At 40.1% G+C, this 19487-nt stretch overlaps 1 protein-coding gene across 9 annotated transcripts in view; it reads left to right on the top strand.

Annotated features, from left to right (window-relative positions):
- FTO (FTO alpha-ketoglutarate dependent dioxygenase) overlaps positions 1-19487 on the top strand; it is a 412272-nt gene that overhangs the window by 149813 nt on the left and 242972 nt on the right. The gene's annotated exons all lie outside the window — the stretch shown is intronic.

Here is a 19487-nt window from a genome sequence, read left to right as displayed (position 1 = left end):
CCTTATGGATGAAGGTCCTTTCAGGCATTCACTTCCTTAGTAAGGAGGTTTTGTTTGTATTTATATTTGCTGGGACACATAATTTCCCACTCCGATTAGTTCATCTAAGGTTTCAACAAAGTATTCTGCTGCCTCCGCGTCAGTGCTCGCAGACTCACCAATCACTTTCACGTTATGCAGCGAAAAATGTTTGAGTTGCTTGAATCACCCAGAGCTAGCGCTAACTTGGTATTGTAGTCTGGTCCTCCTTTTTCTTTAAGCATCTAGAACAAGCTTCATGCCTTAACAGTGATCGTCACCTCTGCTCAGAGGGATTTGCTTTTGTGTGTGGCCCTCAATTCATGTCATTAGCGATTTCTTCATATCTGGTATAGGCTCCTCTTGCATGTTCGTTGGCCTCGGAGCTTTTGGTGGAGCCGATCCTTTAACTGCTTGGAGAGCTCTTTCTTTGTTTTGGGGGATCGTTGATGGTCCAGTGCGACATCCCTAAATTGTGAGCAATAGCATTCACAGATTTTCCACCTTTGTGTTGCTTAATAACCTTTTGTTTCACTTCCAAATTGACACTTCTCCTTTGCTTCTTGCTGTTGCCATCACTGGCACTGGTTTGCCTGCATTTGGGAGCCCTGATGCACTTCACAGTAATATTTTCAAAAGAAAATTAAACAGATAATGCTATAGCGGTCAAGAGATGTGCGATACTAAAGATTAGATGCAGCTGTCTCTAAGTAGAAGCAAACACTGTTATACAGTAAACTTTTATTTTTAGGTAGGGAAAGTTCACATTAAAATAATGATAGAAAGTACAGTACATACAAAAGCCAGTAACATAGGCATTTACGATGACTATCAAGACATATGTATTATAGGTTATATATGGACTGTACTGCAATACACATGACAGTGCAGTCGCTTTGTATACAAGAGACATGAAATACACGTGTTGCGTATGGGAAGCTGTTGTGTTCACCACTTCCATTTGGGATTTCTGAAGTCTGATATATATAGCCTTATGGGACCACGGATGTGTATGCAGTTGGACGTTGCCCAAATGGACATTATGTGGCACATGTCTGTATGTAGAGACAATATGCACCTTCCTTCTTCCTCAGTTGCCAGTGGAAAATTGGACGTGAGATAGGAGTGAATGAAGAGGGAGGTCAGGAGGTATATGAAAGAAGAGAAATTAGAGGTCTTAAGCGGTTGCATCGGTTTTGTTCACTAACTTTATTTCGGAAGTCCTGGTCCCCACAGTTCACTGGAGCAGTGGGTAGAAGTGATGGCCGTGCGTATACAGAGGGAGTAAAGAAGAAAACTGCTGCTTACAACTCTCCTGTCAGCCTAACCCATCTCTTCTCATCCTTCCTTTTCCCCCACCCCCTTTTGCCCTCAGGTTTCTTGGGAAGATTATTTACAGTTTCAGCCTGGAAAAGTAAAAGGGGAAGGCAGCCCTTGCCAAAGTGGGATTAAAGTTGTTTTTGCATATTTAGAAAGCAAAAATGAATTATTAACCTCAAGAATCTAGTTCTCTTCAAAACCCCCAAACAAACTAAGCATTCCATAAAAGTTAATTTAAAAAAGCAGGAAAGGAAAGCTGTGTACCTCGAGGTCATCTTCACCTGGGCAGTTATTTTTATAAAAGAGTTTTCACTCCCATGGAAAGTTATATCTCGGGGATGATTTACAAAACTACCCAAAGCTATTACTGCCTTCACTGTTGACTGTGTGCTGTAAAAGACACCCTGCATTAGATCTTTTCCTTTTTATTTGGTGAATACCTTTTTTCTAAGGGTCTCTTCATTGAATGTTTCCCTTTGGACCTTAAAAAATAATCATACCTAAATTGTTTTATTTTTTATTAATAAGTACAAAAGCGATAATATATACTATCCAAATATCATAAATTTTAAGATGCATTCCAATTTCAGAGATGTTAAATATGTAAAATTGTGTACCTTAGAATTGATAAAATATGGTACATGCTCATGGTAGAGAATTTACAAATTATAAAACCAAACCAAACCCATTGCCATCACGTTGATTCCAACTCATTGTAACACTGTAGGACAGAGTAGAACTGCCCCCATAGGGTTTCCAAGGAGCAGCTGATGGATTTGAACTGCTGACCCTTTGGTTAGTAACCACACTCTTAATCACAGTACCACCAGGGGTCCTTACAAACTAGAGGAGAGTGTAAAGAAGAGAATAAAAATCCATCATAATATCACCACACAGAAATAACATTTATAGCGTTTTTTGTCTAATTCCTTTAGTGTTGCTTCTGTATTTCAGAATATATGGTTCATTTTTTTTTTGTTTTTAGAAAATTAGTACATTAGATCTCATGTGTTATTTTTTCTTTTTAATACTTTTCTATCTTCAGCATTTTTCCTTATTAAATATTCCTTGAAAATGTGTTTTTAAAAAACTGGTTTAAAAACAAATCCCCTATTTTCACACACTTAATTCATGTCTTTTTAAATTTTATTTCATAACTGTTGCTACAGTGAACATCCTTGTACATATATCTTTGTCTACGTCTCTGATTATTTCTTTAGGAAAAATTACTAGAAGTAGAATGCCTGTGTCAGAGAGTGTGAATATTTTAAAACTCGTGGTACATATTGGAAAACCTGGTAGCATAGTGGTTAAGAGCCACAGCTGCTAACCAAAAGGTCAACAGTTCGAATCTACCAGGCGCTCCTTGGAAACTCTATGGGGCAGTTCTACTCTGTCCTGTAGCATCGCTATGACTCGGAATCGACTTAATGGCAGTGGGTTTTTTTTTTTTTTTTTTGATGGTACATATTACATATTATGTTGTCAGAATCATTCAGAAGGGTTGTTTTTAATTTACATTGCTACTACAATTGTGGTTATTGATTTATACTTCTGCCTACCTCACCTCACCCTAGACAATGCTAGGTATTACAATTTAAAAATATTTGTCCTATTTGATAGGTGAAAATAGCATTCTGTTGTTTTAAGTTTCATTTTTTGATTTATTGACGAGGTTGAGCTTTTCCCTTGTTTGGCGGCCATTTGTGTACAGGTATCTCCTGCTTTTCGAAAGTTCATTTTATGCCACTTTGCTTTTATGAAAGACCTGCTTTAGTACTTTTTTTGCTAACTAAATCAGAAGAGGATTTTTGCTTTTATGCAAAAAGGTGAAAAGCAGAAATAGCGTTCAGTATTTGTTTTGCAGCAAGCTATTAAAAAGTAATGGCATACCCCGAGCATCCAGAATGTCATTGCCAAACTTCTTCCCTGGGAACTACACTCAGTGTTCCTGCATTTACTATATATTAGTGTTATTTTAGGTATCATGTGGTAGGTTAGTTTTTGGGTTTGGGAACGCTTAATAATTTTTCCCATATAAATTAATGTAATTACTTCTTCGCTTTATGCCATTTTTGCTTATGGAAGGTTTCATAGGGACACTTGACTTTTGGGTAATGGTGGAAAACTGTACTTTTTTCTATTATTCATTGGTGAATCAGCTTTTGCCCATTTTTTCTGTTAAGATGTTAGTGTTTTCTTTAACATTCTGCCCACTTCCCAGGTATTTTTAAATATGTTATCTTGGATTTTTGACTTAGATTTTTAGTGTATTATTTTTTAGGTGAAGCATGTTTACTTTCAAGTGTTATTTTTTATAGTCGCATATACTTTTAACATCTTTGCATGTCAGGGTCACCTTAAATGGCTATAGGATTCTGGGGTAACATACAGTACTTTTCCCTTAAAACTTTATAGATACTATTCCCATGACTTCTGACATTTGATGTTAGGGAGGTGTCTGAGGTCATCCTTATTTTGGTTGTGTTGTGGTGGCCTATGTTTTCTTTTTGGACATTTGTAATATTTTACATTTATTTTTTGGAATTTAAAATTTGACCAGAGTATGTTTAGGTACTTGGTCAGCCACTTTGTAGTACAGACTCAGGCCTTTTTGCAACTTTGGAAACTACTCCATTATTTCTTTGTTTTTCTTTTCTCTCTCTGTTTTCTGCTTTGTTTTTCTGGGATTCCTGTTATACATATGTTGGCCTACAGAATCTGTCTCTCATGTCTTATTTTTTCTGTCACAATTTTTCATTTTCCATCTGAGTTCTGGGAGAATTTCTTGAGTTTAATCACCCACTTCAACAACTGGACTTTCTGTAGGATGCATTATGCTCTTCATTTTTGTCTGTCATTTTAAACAAAGCAATAATATTTAAAAAAAAAAACAAAAAACTGTTCCAAGCAATACTTCCTACTGTTCCATCTTCCTGTCTGCATGCCCCATTCTCACAGACACAGTGCCTTCTTGAACCAAGGGTCTTTTTGAAAAATTGGGAATTTTCAAATGTTTTCCCATCAGTTTGAATAAACTTTTTTAGAAGAGATAGTTTTGATCTTTTCTAAAAGTTATTTGTTTCCTTTGGACCGTAATAGCTTTGCGTAGGTCTGGTGATTTCTCCCTGTTTACCCTTAAAGAAAGAGAACTACTACTGGCTCATAGGCAAGTAGGTGTTCAGGTTGGTCTTGTAAGAGATTAGTATGGAACCCTGGTGAAATTCTTTAATTGAAAATGGATGGAAGAAAATGTAGCTTTACACAGCCAGATTAGAGATTTGATACATGGATGTGTGCTGAATAACTTGTTTTTAAGCTTTAGGACCACCCCTGGTACTGCCACTTGCTCCAGTTCCTCAGCAATGCCCGGTTCTCTGGTCAGAGTGGCAGCTTGTACTAGCAACACATGCTGGGGCCTGAGTATACCACAGGTGGTGTGCATATAGTGCTGCCCTGCAGAGGCAAGAGGGCTGCCACTGGGTGTCCCGTAGCCTCCTTGCTCTCCTGCCCTCCACCTTCTGAGCTAGGAGGATGAACACTTCTCTCGGGATGTCCTCAATGCAGCCATTTGGCGTGCTGCTCTTTTAGAGTAGGCGATCATATGTCTGCCTTCTTTGCCCTTTTTTAATCTAATCCCACCTACACTATATCCAGCACAATTTCTCGTAGCTTCTGGCATGTTGTGCACCTTTCCCAGATGTCTAATGCTGGAAGAGGCTTTCATCTGTTTTTATATTCCATCGATCATCTCATTGGAAATCTAGAAATGGGGTAGATAGAGACCTGAGTTTATGCCAATGTCTTGCCAGGGAGCTTCCCCTACCCCTTCGTTGGCTATTAAATTCTGAAAGTGTTCTTAGTCATGGGTGTCCCCACATCTAGGAAAAATAAGGTCATAAGTATTAAGATTGAGGAATGAGAATGGACAGGTGAGTAAGAACGAAAAGCTTCAGTGATTGTGTGAAGCTAGGGAGATTGGATTTCACTATTGGGCTTATTTAAGCTCAAAAGAACCTTTAGCAAAGCTCCTGATTGTTACTTTAACAAATTTGGGATCCAGTAGCTCTGGTGACACACTGTACAACAAAACCAAGGATATAAGTGCTGAATAAATTTATCTCGGTTTGTCCAGGACCCGGGATGATTCCCAGTGGTAAAACCAGGGAAGTCCTGGGCGTGAATTCATCACCTGAGTGTAACCTAGGCCTTTTCATTTGTGGCCTTTCATGTGAGATGACATCTCATACCACAGTGAATGTCCAGAGCTCTCTCACCTACTTCTGGGGTGCACAGTAATTAGCCAGCGAGGACTGTGACCCCTTTTCTGTTTGTTGAATAAATTCTGCAAATGCTGATTCCAGCTCTATTCTGAGGTATCTCTGCTGTCTTCCTAAAAGTCATTAGGAATAATCTTTTAAAGCTGGAAATGTCTCATAATCCAGGAAGCTTCAGCCTCTTTTATAGAGTTTGGATAAATTAGAAGCTCTTAAATGAAAATTACAGGGTTCTTTCTAAAAAGTCATAAAGGATTAGAGACAGTTGGAAGCAATTTCAAAAAAGAGTTGCTTAATTACAGAGTTGCCAAGGATTTACGTAAAGGCACAGGTCCCAAAGTATTGCTTCGTATGTTGTGTTTGCCACTTGGCCTGCATCAGATTAATTGCCCCTCAGTGGAGCACAAGCACTTAACAGATCTGTTCATTAAGATGGTTTCCCCTAATGATGTCAGTGGATCTTAGTATTGATAGCATAGGAATAAGGAATAATCGGGGTAAATGAGACTGGCATTTATGTATTTCCTAGGAATTGTTTTAATCCTTTATGGAAAACTGGCCTGTGAAAGGACAGCCCTCGCTCCCATTTTTTCTACTTGACTCTGATAGGCAAGATAGTCAGGATCAGCCAGAAATGCTTTAGGTGTGTCCTTAACTCAGGTGCCCTGAGAGGGCGAACTGGAAGAAAGAATGGTCATTCAGCTACTGTCAGGCCTTAAAGCCACACTTTTGAGCCCCAGTCTGCAGGGGCTGGACCTGCTTTGATCTTCTCTATATTAGCTACCTTGTTGTGTTTATATTTGCATTTAAAACTCTGCACATGTCAGGGATGTTTTTGTCCTCACCATTCATTGCATTTTATAATATTGTTTACAGAATGTCTTAATATGTTCTGATTTTATTCACCTGCCCATCATTTGCTCATATGAAAACCCTAAGTGTTGTTCTTGGTTCCTCTCTTTCATTCACTTCACTTATTCAGTCCAGTCGCAGGTCCTGCTGTCTCCCCTGCTGTCACTGTAGTCCCCGGTCACTGTCCACCCTTGCCTGGACTACTGCAGCTGCTTCCTGACTTCTTTCCTGCTTGAACGTTTGTTCCCCTTGGCACCTTCCTCTTTTCTCTACAGCTGCCAGAGTGGTCTGTTCAAAATCAGATCACATTATTTTTCTGCTTAAAATTTTCTAAAGGCCTCCTGTTGTATCTAGGATAAAGCCCAAACTTCTTACCGTCACCAATGAGACCTCCATAATCTGCCCAGCTTCCCCTTGTAGCACTCTCTCCACTGGGCTCACCATGCCGTAGTCACACTGCCTTCCTTCTCAGATCCAGGAAGCTTCTTCCGCCTCAGTGCCTTGCCACAGGCTATTTCCTCTGCCCGCATTCCTGACATCCCGGATCTAGGCATAGCTGGCTTCTTCTCTTTGTTCAGATCTCAGCTTATTTGCCTCAAGTGACGGTTCTATATAAAGTAGTGCCCTCTTCTCTTATACCCCCACTAATTTGTAAGCAGTGAAATTATCCTACTTTATTTTCTCCATAGCACTTCTCATCTGAATTTCTCATTTATTTGTTTATTGTATCTCTTCTCTCACGGAGGTTACGTGAGAGCAGGGGCTTTGTCTTGTTCTCTCTGCCTTAAGATGCCTGGCATCTAGTATCCGATCAGTAAATGTACATTGGATCAAGGCATGCACTGACCGTTTCACTTTGCTATGAGAACACTTCTGAGAAAATAACTTTATTTGGTTATATAACTACGTATTATCGGTCTCAAGATGCTGTTAAAAGTTTTTCCAGAGAATTTTCAGTTGATAATTTTTTAATTGGCTTTTTTGAGGTATAATGTGATAATTCACATATTTAAATGGTATAATTCACATTTATTTAAACTGTATAACTTGATTAGTTTTGAAAGAGATATACAGCCATGTAACCACCACTCCAGTAATGACGTGGAAAATGTCTGTCACCCCCAGAAAATTCCCTTGTGCCCCTTTGTAGTCAATCCCTTCCCCTGACCCTCAGCCCCTGCTATCACTGATCTGCCTTCTGCCACAATAGTATTGCCTTTTCTAGAATATCATTTCAACGGAATCTTTTAATACGTAGTCACAACATATTTTCTTCTAGAAGTTTCATGATTTTGGCTCTTATAATTAAATCTTTGATCAATTTTGAGTTAACAAGACAATTCTGGCCTTATAAAATAGAAGGGTTAGGTTAGAATTGGTATTATTTCTTCCTTGAGTGCTTGGTAAAATTCACCAGTGAAGCCATCTGGGACTTAAGATTTTTTTGTGGGAAAAATTTTTTTAAAATAAAAACTATTTTTTGTTGTGATGAAAAGATACACAACAAAACATACGCCAGTTCACCAATTTCTGTGTTTGTAATTCAGTGACATCGATTAGACTGTCCAAGTTACGCAACCATTCTTGCTATCCTTTTCCAAATTATCCCACCATTGACAAAAACTCAGTGTCCCCTAAGCAAAAACTCACTCTTTTTCCCTCCTTGACACCCCTGATAACCACTAATAATCTTTGGTTTCTATATCTTTGCTTATTTCAATACATGTAAAAAATAAATTTTGCCATTTTAACCATCTAAAGTGTACAAATGCATTAGTTACATTCACAGTGTTGTGCAACCATCAACCCTATTTCAAAAATTCTTCATCCCATCCCTTTTGGAACAAAGTAAGATCAAATAATATTTGTCCTTTTGAGACTGACTGATTTCATTCAGCATGTTCTCAAAGTTTATCCATATTGTGGCATGCATCAAGACTTCATTTTTATGATTCAGTAATATTCTAGAACACTTAATTGTGCTCATGAGGAACCTGTATTTAGATCAAGAGGCAGTCGTTTGAACAAGGGGATCCTGCATGTTTTAAAGTCAGAAAATATGTGTGTCAGCATTGTATCCTGTCACCATACTTATTCAATCTGTATGCTGAGTAAAGCATCCAAGAAACTGGATTATATGAAGAAGAATGGGGCATCAGGATTGGAGGAAGGCTCATGAACAACCTGCAACGTGCAGATGACACAACCTTGCTTGCTGAAAGTAAAGAGGACTTGAAGCACTTACTGATGAAGATCAAAGACCATAGCCTTCAGTATGGATTACACCTCAACTTAAAGAACACAAAAATTCTCACAGTTGGACCAATAAGCAAATCATGATAGACAGAGAAAATATTAAAAAGTTTCATTTTACTTGGATCCACAGTCAATGCTCATAGAAGCAGCAGTCAGGAAATCAAAGGACACATTGCATTGGGCAAATTTGCTGCAAAAGATCTCTTTAAAGTGTTAAAAAGCAAAGATATCATTTTAAGGACTAAGGTGCACCTGACCCAAGCCTTGGTGTTTTCAATTGCCTCATATGCATGAGAAAGCCGGACAATGAATAAGGAAGACTGAAGAAGAATTGATGCCTTCGAATTATGGTGTTGGTGAAGAATACTGAATATACCAGAAGAACGAACAAACCTCTCTGGGAAGAAGTACAGCCAGAATGCTCATTAGAAGCGAGAATGGTGAGACTTCATCTCATAATTTGGACATGTTCTCAGGAGGGATCAGTCCCTGGAGAAGGACATCATCTTGGTAGAGGGTCAGTAATAAAGAGGAAGACCCTCAATGAGATGGATTTACACAGTGGCTGCAACAATGGACTCAAGCATAACAAGGTTTGTGAGGATGGCACAGGACTGGGCAGTGTTTCGTTCTTTTTTACGTAGGGTTGCTATGAGTAGGAACAGATTGAACGGCACCTAACGACAGCAACAACAACAGCAATATTACACCGTATGTATATGCTACATTTTGTTTATCCATTCATCTGTTGGTGGACATTTCGTTTGTTTCCACATTTTGGTTATTGTAAAAAGTGCTGCAATGAACATTGGTGTAGGAGTTTCTGTTTTCATTTCCGCCTTCACTTCTGGGTATATACCTAGGATTGGGGTTGCTGGATCATATGGTAGTTCTATGTTCATTTTTTTAAGGAACTCCCGAACTATTTTGCCATTTTGCATTCCCACTGCAGTGGATGAGGGTTCTAGTTTCCCCACGTTTTGCCAATACTTGTTGTTTTCTGGGTTTTTTTTTTTTTTTTTTTGATCATTGCTGTTCTCATGGGTTGAGGTGGTATCTCATTGGGGTTTTGATTTGCATCTCCCTAATGATCAGAGATGTTGAGCGTCTTTTCGTGTGCTTTGAATATCCTTTTTGATGAATTCTCAGTTCAGATCCTTTGCCCATTTTTTTATGGGGTTGTCTTCTTTTTGTTAAGTTGAAGGAGTTATTTTTTTAATTTTATTATGTATTTTGGATTAAGGTTTCAACCAAAAATTTCCTTCTGATCTGTAGGTTGTCTTTTCACCTTTTGATAAAGTCTTTTGATCAACAGTGTGGGAAGATTTTTAACTACAAATTTGGTTTATAGGATAGGATATAGAGCTCTTCAGATTATTTATTTATTTTAAGTGAAATTTGGTAGATTGTGTCTTTCAAGGCATTTGTCTATTTCATTTAAGTTGTTGAATTTATTATCATAAAATTGTTCATACTATTCCCTTATTGTCCTTTTTAATGTCTGTAGGAACTATAGCAATGATTTTTTCTTCATTCCTGAAATTGGTAATTTAGGTCTTCTCTCCTTTTCCCTGATCCATCAAGCTAGAAGTTTATCAGTTTTAATGATCTTCTCCAAAAACTAGCTTTGATTTAATTGATTTTCTCTGTTTTTTTTTCTTCCACCACTCATTTGTCAGTTTGTCGTACTGTGGTGCATTGCATAGTGCTGTGATACTGGAAGCTATGACAGTGGTATTTCAAATGCCAGCAGGGTCACCCATGGTGGATAGGTTTCAGTGAAGCTTCCAGCCTAAGACATGCTAGGAAGAAAGACCTGGCGATCTATTTCTAAAAAAATTGGTCAGCGAAAACCTTATAAACAGCAACAGGACATTGTCTGATAATAGTGCTGAAAGATGAGCCCCTCAGGTTGGAAGGTACTTAAAATACGACTGGGGAAGAGTTGCCTCTTCAAAGTAGAGTTGGCCTTGATGATGTGGATGGAGTCAAGCTTTCAGAACCTTCATTTGCTGATGTGTCATGACCCAAAATGAGAAGAAATAGCTGCAAACATCCATTAATAAGTGAAATGTGGAATATACGAAGTAAGAAAATAGGAAAATTGGAAGTTGTGAAAAAGGAAATGGAATGCTTGAGGATCTGTGTCTTAGGTGTTCGTGAGCTGAAATGGACTGGTATTGATCATTTTGAGTCAGACAGTCATGTGCTCTACTATGCTGGGAATGACAAATTGAAGAGGAACAGCGTCACATTCATCGTCAAAAAGAACACTTCAGGATCTGTCATGAAGTACAGTGTTGTCACTGATAGGAAAATATCCATATACCTACAAGGAAGACCAGTTAATATGACTTTTATTCAAATTTACTTACTAACCACTAATAACAAAGATGAAGATATTGAAGATTTTACCAACTTCTACAGTCTGAAATTGATCAAACGTGATCAAGATGCATTGATAATTAATGGTGATTGGAATGCAAATGTTGGAAACAAAGAAGAAGGATCAATAGTTGGAAAATATGGCCGTAGTGATAAAAACAACACTGAACTGTGTGGATCATAACAAATTATGGATAAAATTGTGAAGAATGGGAATTACAGAACTCATAATTGTGCTTATGCAGAACCCGTATTTAGACCAAGAGGCAGTCATTCGAAAAGAACAAGAGGATACTGCGTGGTTTAAATCAGGAAAGGTGTGCATCAGAATTGTATGCTCTTACCGTATTTATTCGGAAACCCTGGTGGTATAGTGGTTAAGTGCTGTGTCTGCTAACCAAAAGGCTGGCAGTTCAGATCCGCCAGGCGCTCCTTGGAAATTCCACAGGGCAGTTCTACTCTGTCCTATAGGGTCGCTATCAGTCGGAATTGACTTGACGGCACTGGGTTTTGGGTTGGACCATACTTGTTCAATATGTATGCCTAACAAATAATCTCAGAGCCTAGACTATGTGAAGAAGAACGCAACATCAGGATTGGAGGAAGACTTGTTAACAACCTGTGATATGCAGATGTCACAACCTTGCTTGCTGAAAGGAAATAGGACTTGAAGCGTTACTGGTTGTCTTGGTCACCTAGTGCTGCTATAACATAAGTACCACAAGTGGATGGCTTCAACAAAGAGAAATTTATTCTTTCTCAATCTAGTAGGCCACAAGTCCAAATTCAGGGCATCAGCTCCAGGGGAAGGCCTTCTTCATCTGTCGGCTCTGGGGAAAGGTCCTTGTCATCAGTCTTCCCTTGGCCTGGGAGCATCTTAGCACAGGAACCTCTGGTCGAAAGGATGCACTCTGCTCTTAGCACTGCTTTCTTGGTGGTATGAGGTCCCTCTGTCTCTTTGCTCACCACTCTCTCCCATATCTCAAAAGAGATTGGCCCAAGACACTATCCAGCCCTAAAGATCTCGTCAATATAACTGCTGCCAGTCCATTCCATTACATCATAGTGGCAGGACTTACAACACATAGCGAAATCACATCAGGTGACAGAATGGTAGACCATCACACAACACTGGGAGTCATGATCCAGCCAAGCCAACAGACACCCTTGGGGGACACAATTCAATCCATGACATTCCAACTTTTGGCCCCCAAAAATTCGTGTCCTTGCCGCGTGTAAAACATATTCACCCCATCATATCAAAGCAAAAGTCTTAAATCAACTCCAAGTCCAAAATCCAAAAATTCCTCTTCATCTATGAAATCTAGAGTACAGGTTATCTTCTTCCAAGGTACAATGGTGCAGCAGCCACAAGTTAAATATTCCCGTTACAAATAGGAGAAATTGAAGGGAAAGAAGGCATAACAGGTACCAAGCAAGTTGGCAGAACACATTACATTAGCCTTTAAGGTTTGAAAATAATCCTCTGTTCTCAGAGACCATTTATAAAATAGCCCTGCCCTCCAGGCTTTAGGTATTGGCCACACTCTCTGGATTCTGAGTGGAGGCCCCTTGGCCCTGGGCTTCAGCTCCACCTTGCAGGCTCACTGGGACAGTAACTCTGCTCCCTTGGTTTTAGGCGCACCATTGTCTCAGTCCATCTGAAGGCAACTCCACCCTTAGAAACACCATAGGCCATGGCTGCACCCTTTGAAACTGCAGAGGTCAAGGCCATACCTTTTGAGACTGAGGCACCTTGGCTTCCCGTGTCTTTTGTCCCTTCAGATTCTGCTTCTTGGTTCCTCATGCCTGCATCTGCCTTGCTGGGGCAAGTGTTTGAAAGCTCTGTAGCTCCACCGATAAGTGCCTGAAGGCACCCCACTCTACCAGTAAACCTTGGCTGAAAGGCACTTAGTTCTCTTGCTCCGTGGGTCAGCAAGCCTAGCTCTACTGATCAGTGCCCAGAGGCACCCCACTTCGCCAGGAAGCCTCCTGTGCACAGGCACTCAGATCTCTTGCTTCATGGGCCAGTGCAATGCCATGCTAGACTCCTGGTTCTACTGCTGCCGATTCTCTGCTGCTGCTGGCCCCCTGCTGCTGTTTCTCACCATCTGTGCCCTCTCAGATGTTAATTATTCTCCTCGCTTCCTTCTGAGTCTGTGATCCATTCAAAGTGTCAAAACCACTTCCATATTTTAGGTATCTGTTAGAGCAGCACCCCACTCTGTGTACCAAATGTCTTAAACTGGGTTCTCTAGAGAAGCAAAATCAGTAAAGCATATAAATATATACACAGAGAGAGATTTATGTCAAGGAAATGGCACACATGATTGTAGAGGCTGGACCGTCCCAAGTCCTTGGATCAGGATAGAGGCTTCTCTCGATTCACGTAGCCGTAGGGGCTGGCGAACCTAAGATCAGCAGGCCGAAAAGCAGGGCTCTTGCTCATGGGCTGCGAAGACCGATGAATCCCAAGATTGGCAGGAAGATCACAAGGCTTCTCCTGATTCACTTAGCTGCAGGGAATGGCGAATCCAAGATTGGCAGGGTGGAGGCCAGGGCTCCCGCTTACAGGCTGTGAAGATCGACAAATCCCAAGATCAGCAGATAAGCTGATAGCTCAAGTCCCCAAACCTGGAGGTCAGATGAACAGGAGGCAGCCGCTAGCCGCAAGATACAGAGCGAGCAAAAAGCCTGAACATCTGCTTATATTCAGGTGCAGGCCACACCCCCAAGGAAATTCCCCTTCAGCTGATTGGCTATTCACAGCAGATTGCATCATGGGAGTGGTCACATATAAACACTGAGAATCATGGCCTAGCCAAGTTGGCACACAAACTTAACCATTACACTGGTGAAGATCAAAGACTACAGCCTTCAGTATGGATTACACCTCAACATAAAGGAAACAAAAATCCGCACAGCTGGACCAATAAGCAACATCACGATAAATGGAGAAAAGTGTGAAGTTGTCGTGGATTTCATTTTACTTGCATCCACAATCAACACCCATGGAAGCAACAGTCAAGAAATCAAAGGATGCATTGTGTTAGTCAAATCTGCTGCAAAAGACCTCTTTAAAATGTTCAAAAGCATAGATGTCACCTTGAGGACTAAGGTGTGCCTGTTGCCAGCCATAGTATTTTCAGTTTCCTCATATTCATATGAAAGGTGGACAGTGAATAAGGAAGACTAAAGAAGAATTGATACCTTTGAATTATGGTGTTGGCAAGGCATACTGAATGTACCATGAACTGCCGGAAGAATGAACAAGTTTGTCTTGGAAGAAGTACAGCCAGAAGGCTCCTTCAACGTGAGGAAAGTGAAATTTTGTTTCACGTACTTTGGACGTGTCCTCCTCGACAAGGACATCATACTTGGTAAAGTAGAGTGGCAGCAGAGGAAGACCCTCAATGAGATGGACTGACACAGTGGCTGCAACAGTGGACTCAGTCATTGGAACAATTGTGAGCATGGCACAGGACCAGGCAGTGTTTCCTTTTGTTGTGCGTGGGGTTGCTGTGAGTTGTAACCGACTCGAAGATACCTAACGACAACATGTTATTTAGTTTTTGTTTGCTTTTTGTTTCTGCTCTTAATTATTTATTTCCTTCAGGTTAGATTTATCCTTTTGTTTCTAGTTTTTTAAACTAGAAGGCTAGATCATCTTGCTGTTTATTTTTTTTTGTTGTCACATATCCTTATTTTCCCTTTTGATTCTTTTGGGTTAATTAAAATTTTTTTTGTTCCACTTTATTTCCACTTTTGGTTTATTACTATACCTCTTTAATTTTTTTGTTGTGTTTTTCTTAGGGTGTGGTTTCTCAACCTTGGCACCGTTGACATTTGGGATGGATAGTTCTTTGTCGTGGAGGCTGTCCTGTGCAGTATAGGATGTTTAGATCTCTAACGTGTACCCACTACATGCCAATAGCATCCCCTCTCCCCTGTTGTCACAACCAGAAATGTGTCCAGACATTGCCAGATAGCCCCTGGAGGGAGGGAACAAAATTACCCCAGATTGAGAATTATTGCTCTGGGTTTGCAAAATACATCTTTAATTTACCAAAGCATAACTCCAAATATTTTTATCCCACCTTTCATATAGTGTTAAGAATCATAGCATACATTTATTTGTTTCCTTCCCTCCTTTGTTCTGTTTTCATACATTTACTTCTATGTGCATTATAAACCTTTCAGTATTTTGTTATTTTGCTTTAAGACGGTTACAATCAAGTCGATTCCTACTCATAGAATGTGGTCATCTCTGTTTTCACCTTATGCTAATTTTTGCGTAAAGATCTGGTCTTTGGAACCTAACCGTGTCAGTATGTGAGGAGTGGCTGTATATAAAATCATACATGATTTTCTCTCCTCTCTTACTTTTTGATTGGATGCTGGGCATTGAAAATTCTACTGGGGCTCCTGATGATGTTGTATTCTTTTAAATAATGTTGACCTTTGCTCTAAAGAGTCACTATTTGGAATAGTTTGTAAACTTTTGAGGCTTGCTTTGTTACTTCTACACTTTGTTAGGTGGGTCTAGAACACCTTTAGTCTAGGACCAATGGCCTACTCCTAAGGTGATTCTTTTCTGAGGTCTCTACCCAATAGCTTAAGTCTTTTCATTCTTTTTTCTGGGGACACAAAGTATTCCTGGCCCTGTGTGAGGTCTGAAATTAGTTCAGTCTACTGTTTTCTGTTGTTTTTTTTTCCTGGCCTTGGGTAGTTTTCTTTCACTTATGCACAGATCAGTAATCAGTTACAGACTTGAAGGAACCTTTTGCCAATCTCTGCTTGCTTCTCTCTATGTAGATTCTCTATATCAGTATTCTGCCTTGCAAATCCTAGTTACCTTAAAAACACAAACCAAACTGAGTTGATTCTGATTCATAGCGGCCCTATAGGACAAGGTAGAACTGCCCCATACGGTTTTCCAAGGAACACCTAGTGGATTCAAATTGTGCACCTTTTGGTTAGCAGCTATAGCAATTAACCACTACACCACCAGGGCTTCCCTAGTTGCCTTGGCCTCCCTGAAATCTGATCACTCTGTCTTCCCAACTCAGCAAGAATGAAAATGGAGAACTCTGGATTCTGTTTGACTTTCCCCTCGCTACTCTGTGGCTTTGAATCTGTTTCCAGGCAGTATGCTAGGTGCAGGGCTCTCCTGTTGTGTTTCTCTCATCTATGGGATCATTTCTTCCTCCATTCTCCAGTGTCAGAAACCTTCGTTTCATATTTTTTGTCTGTTTTTATAGTGTTTAAGGCAGGAGGGTAAATCTGGTCACTGTTACTCATAATGTCCAGAAGTGAAAGTCCTTCATTTTGCATTTCCTCTTCTACATTTAGTGGTGGTATTGTATGTTGGTTTGCTGACACATGAGGAGTGTGGTGTTCTTGGCCTCATAGTTTAAGTCCTTGTTTCTTGGTATCTTGTTAAGAAGCCTGTAACTAACATAGGAAATCATGCGTTGCTGGGAAACAGTACTGTTCAACTCTCTTCTTTATTATAGGGGAAATGATGTCCTAAGGAGAGATAATACAGATTTTTCCTGACATGTGGCATCATTTCTTAGAATACACTACAACTTGGCTATTGATTTATTCTCATGGTGTGTGTGGCTTTTGGAGTATACTTCAGCTGATAAGGTTACCATTTCCTCCATTCTTGGGTCGTGAATCCATAGGTTTTTATAAAATGGCATGGGGGTGGCATCCCACCTCCTCTAACTTCACAAGGGTGAAGGAGAATTAAGATCAACAACTCAAGGCTGATTCCTGTGAGGCAGAGGTCAGACATGCCTCCTTTCTCCACCATCTTTACCAATTCTGACACCATCTGTCGCTCCCATGGCATTCTGTACTTCTCTGCCGGGTTTGATAATTCATTGTAGTGACCCCCCCCCCCACAGAAATCACAGACAATATTCATAATTATGGGGTTCCTTAGGGAAGTAACAGGTTACAATTAAGATTCAGGAATACTCAGGATACAGTTCTTCCATTCAGGACAGCCTCTTTTCAGCTGACCCCTTGGCCTCTGGCTGCTTGGGCAAGCATTAGAAAACTCTTTCAACTCTGCTGATAAGTGACCAAAGGCACCCTACTCTGCCAGTATGCCTTGGCCTGAAGGCTGTCAGCTCTGGCTCCATGGGGAAGCACATGCAGCTTCACCAAGTGCCCAGAGGCACCCTGTTTCTCCAGCAAGGCTCCTGTCCAAAGGTGCTCTGCTTTTTCACACTGTGAGCCGGGAAGCCCACTGTACTGGCTCCTGCTGGTTTCTCCACCTGTTGTTTCTGTGCCACTGCTTCTTGTCATCTTCACTATTACAGCTCTCTCTCTCTCTGTCCCCTGGTTCCAGGAGCTTCTCAACGCAGGGGTCCTGGGTCCAAAGGACATGTTCCCCTCTTGGCCATTCTTCCTTGGTGGTGGTGAGATCCTCTCCTTTCCATCTCTGGGATGGCTCATTTTAAGCCTAAAAAAAAAAAAAAAAAGCCTAATAGGATGGCGAAAATGACCAGTCCCCTCTTTAGTGTTCCATATACCTTTTTAGCATGGTCTCACCCAGTCATTTGGTGGAAGTTATAAAACCATGACGAGAAAGGCCACACAAAAACGATCCATCGCACTGCAGGTTTGGATTCTGTTCTGAGACCCAAAGCCTTGTGACGTGCTGAGCTGGTTGGTTTGTTGCCTGGAAAATTGTAGGGCAAAACCAATATTTGGATTGGGAAGAGAAAAACAGGCTCTCAAATGAAAGTTTTCACCTTCAAATAATATAAAGAATCCTGGATTATTCTAAAGACATAGATAGGAGTAGATATACCATGAGAAAGAGAAAGACGGTCAGTCTACAAATAGTAAACTTTGTGTTGGGTGACTATCGAAAGACCACTTTAGTAGAGTAAGCATATATCCAGCTTGCCAAAAGGCAGTCCTAGTTTATTCCTGTTGTCTTGGAATAATGATTAATAGCATCCCCGTTCACTTTTGAAAGTGTACTAGCTTTACTTTTGTTCACCGAAGGACTTTATCAACAAAGTGGAGAGACAACCTACAGATTGAGGCAAAAATTTTTGGGAACCATATATCTGATAAGGGTTTAATATCCAGAATATGTAAAGAGCTCTGACAACAACAAAAAGATAAAATCCAATTGAAAAATAGACAAGGGACTTGAATAGAAATTTCACCAAAGAGGATATTCAAACAGTCAACAAACATACAAGAAAGGGCTCAATATCTTTAATCATTACCCTTTGCTGTCTAGTTGATTCCAACTCATAGTGACCCTATAGGGCAAAACAGAACTGTCCCATAGGGTTTCCAAGGAGCAGCTAGTGGTTTCGAACTGCTGACCTTTTGGTTAGTAGCCAAGCTCCTAACCATTGTGCCACCAGGGATCCTCTGTAATCATTAGGGAGATGCAAATCAAAACTACAGTGAGATACCACCTCACCCCCGCTAGAATGGCTATGATTAAAAAAAGAAAAGAAAAAGAACAGGCATTGGCAAGGATGTAGAGAAACTGGAACCCTCATCTATTGCTGGTGGAAGTGCAAAATGGTACAGCCACTGTGGAAAACAGTTTGGGAGTTCCTCAAAAAGTTAAACATAGAACTACCATATGGCCCTGCAATCCCAATCCTAGGTATATACCCAGGTGAATTGAAAGCAGGAACACAAACAGAAGCCTGTACTCCAATATTTATTGGAGCACTTTTCATAATAGGCCAAGGTGGGAACAACCAAAATGTCCATCAACAGATGAGTGAATAAACAAAATGTAATGTATACACACAATGGAATATTACTCAGTCATAAAGAGAAATGAAGTCTGGGTGGGTGCTACACGTGAATAAGCCTTGAAAACATTATGCTGAGTGAGGTAAATCAGTAACAAAAGGACAAATACTGTATGTTGCTGCTTATACGAAGTAGTGAAATGTGTAGAGACCAAAGCTTATTAGTGGCTACCAGGGGTGACAGGGAGGGAAGAGGGGGAGTCACTGCTTAGAGGACATTCAGTTTCTGTTCATGGTGGTGGGATCATTTGAAAAATGGATAGTGGTAATAGTTGCACAATATGACGAACATAATATCGTGGAATTATACATGTAAAAATTGTTGAATTGGTAAGTGTTTTGTTGTATATATATTTTTTACCACAATAAAAAAGGAAACAAAAAGTGTTTTAGTTTGTGTAATGATATATATAGTGATCTTACTTGTAAGGAATATTTTAAAGACCACCAGGTAAATGTTAATTCTTTGGTTGTTGTTGTTCCTCTTGATGGATATGTGTTTTAGTTAAACAGTTATAGTGACTAGTAAATGTGTTTTTCTTTGTTTTTAAAGTTTGCCATTTTTCCTACA

This window comes from Loxodonta africana, chromosome 21, assembly GCF_030014295.1.
Source record: "Loxodonta africana isolate mLoxAfr1 chromosome 21, mLoxAfr1.hap2, whole genome shotgun sequence".
NCBI lineage: Eukaryota > Metazoa > Chordata > Mammalia > Proboscidea > Elephantidae > Loxodonta > Loxodonta africana.
Note: the sequence above shows the minus strand (reverse complement) of the source record. Positions and strands in the feature narration are given on the sequence as shown.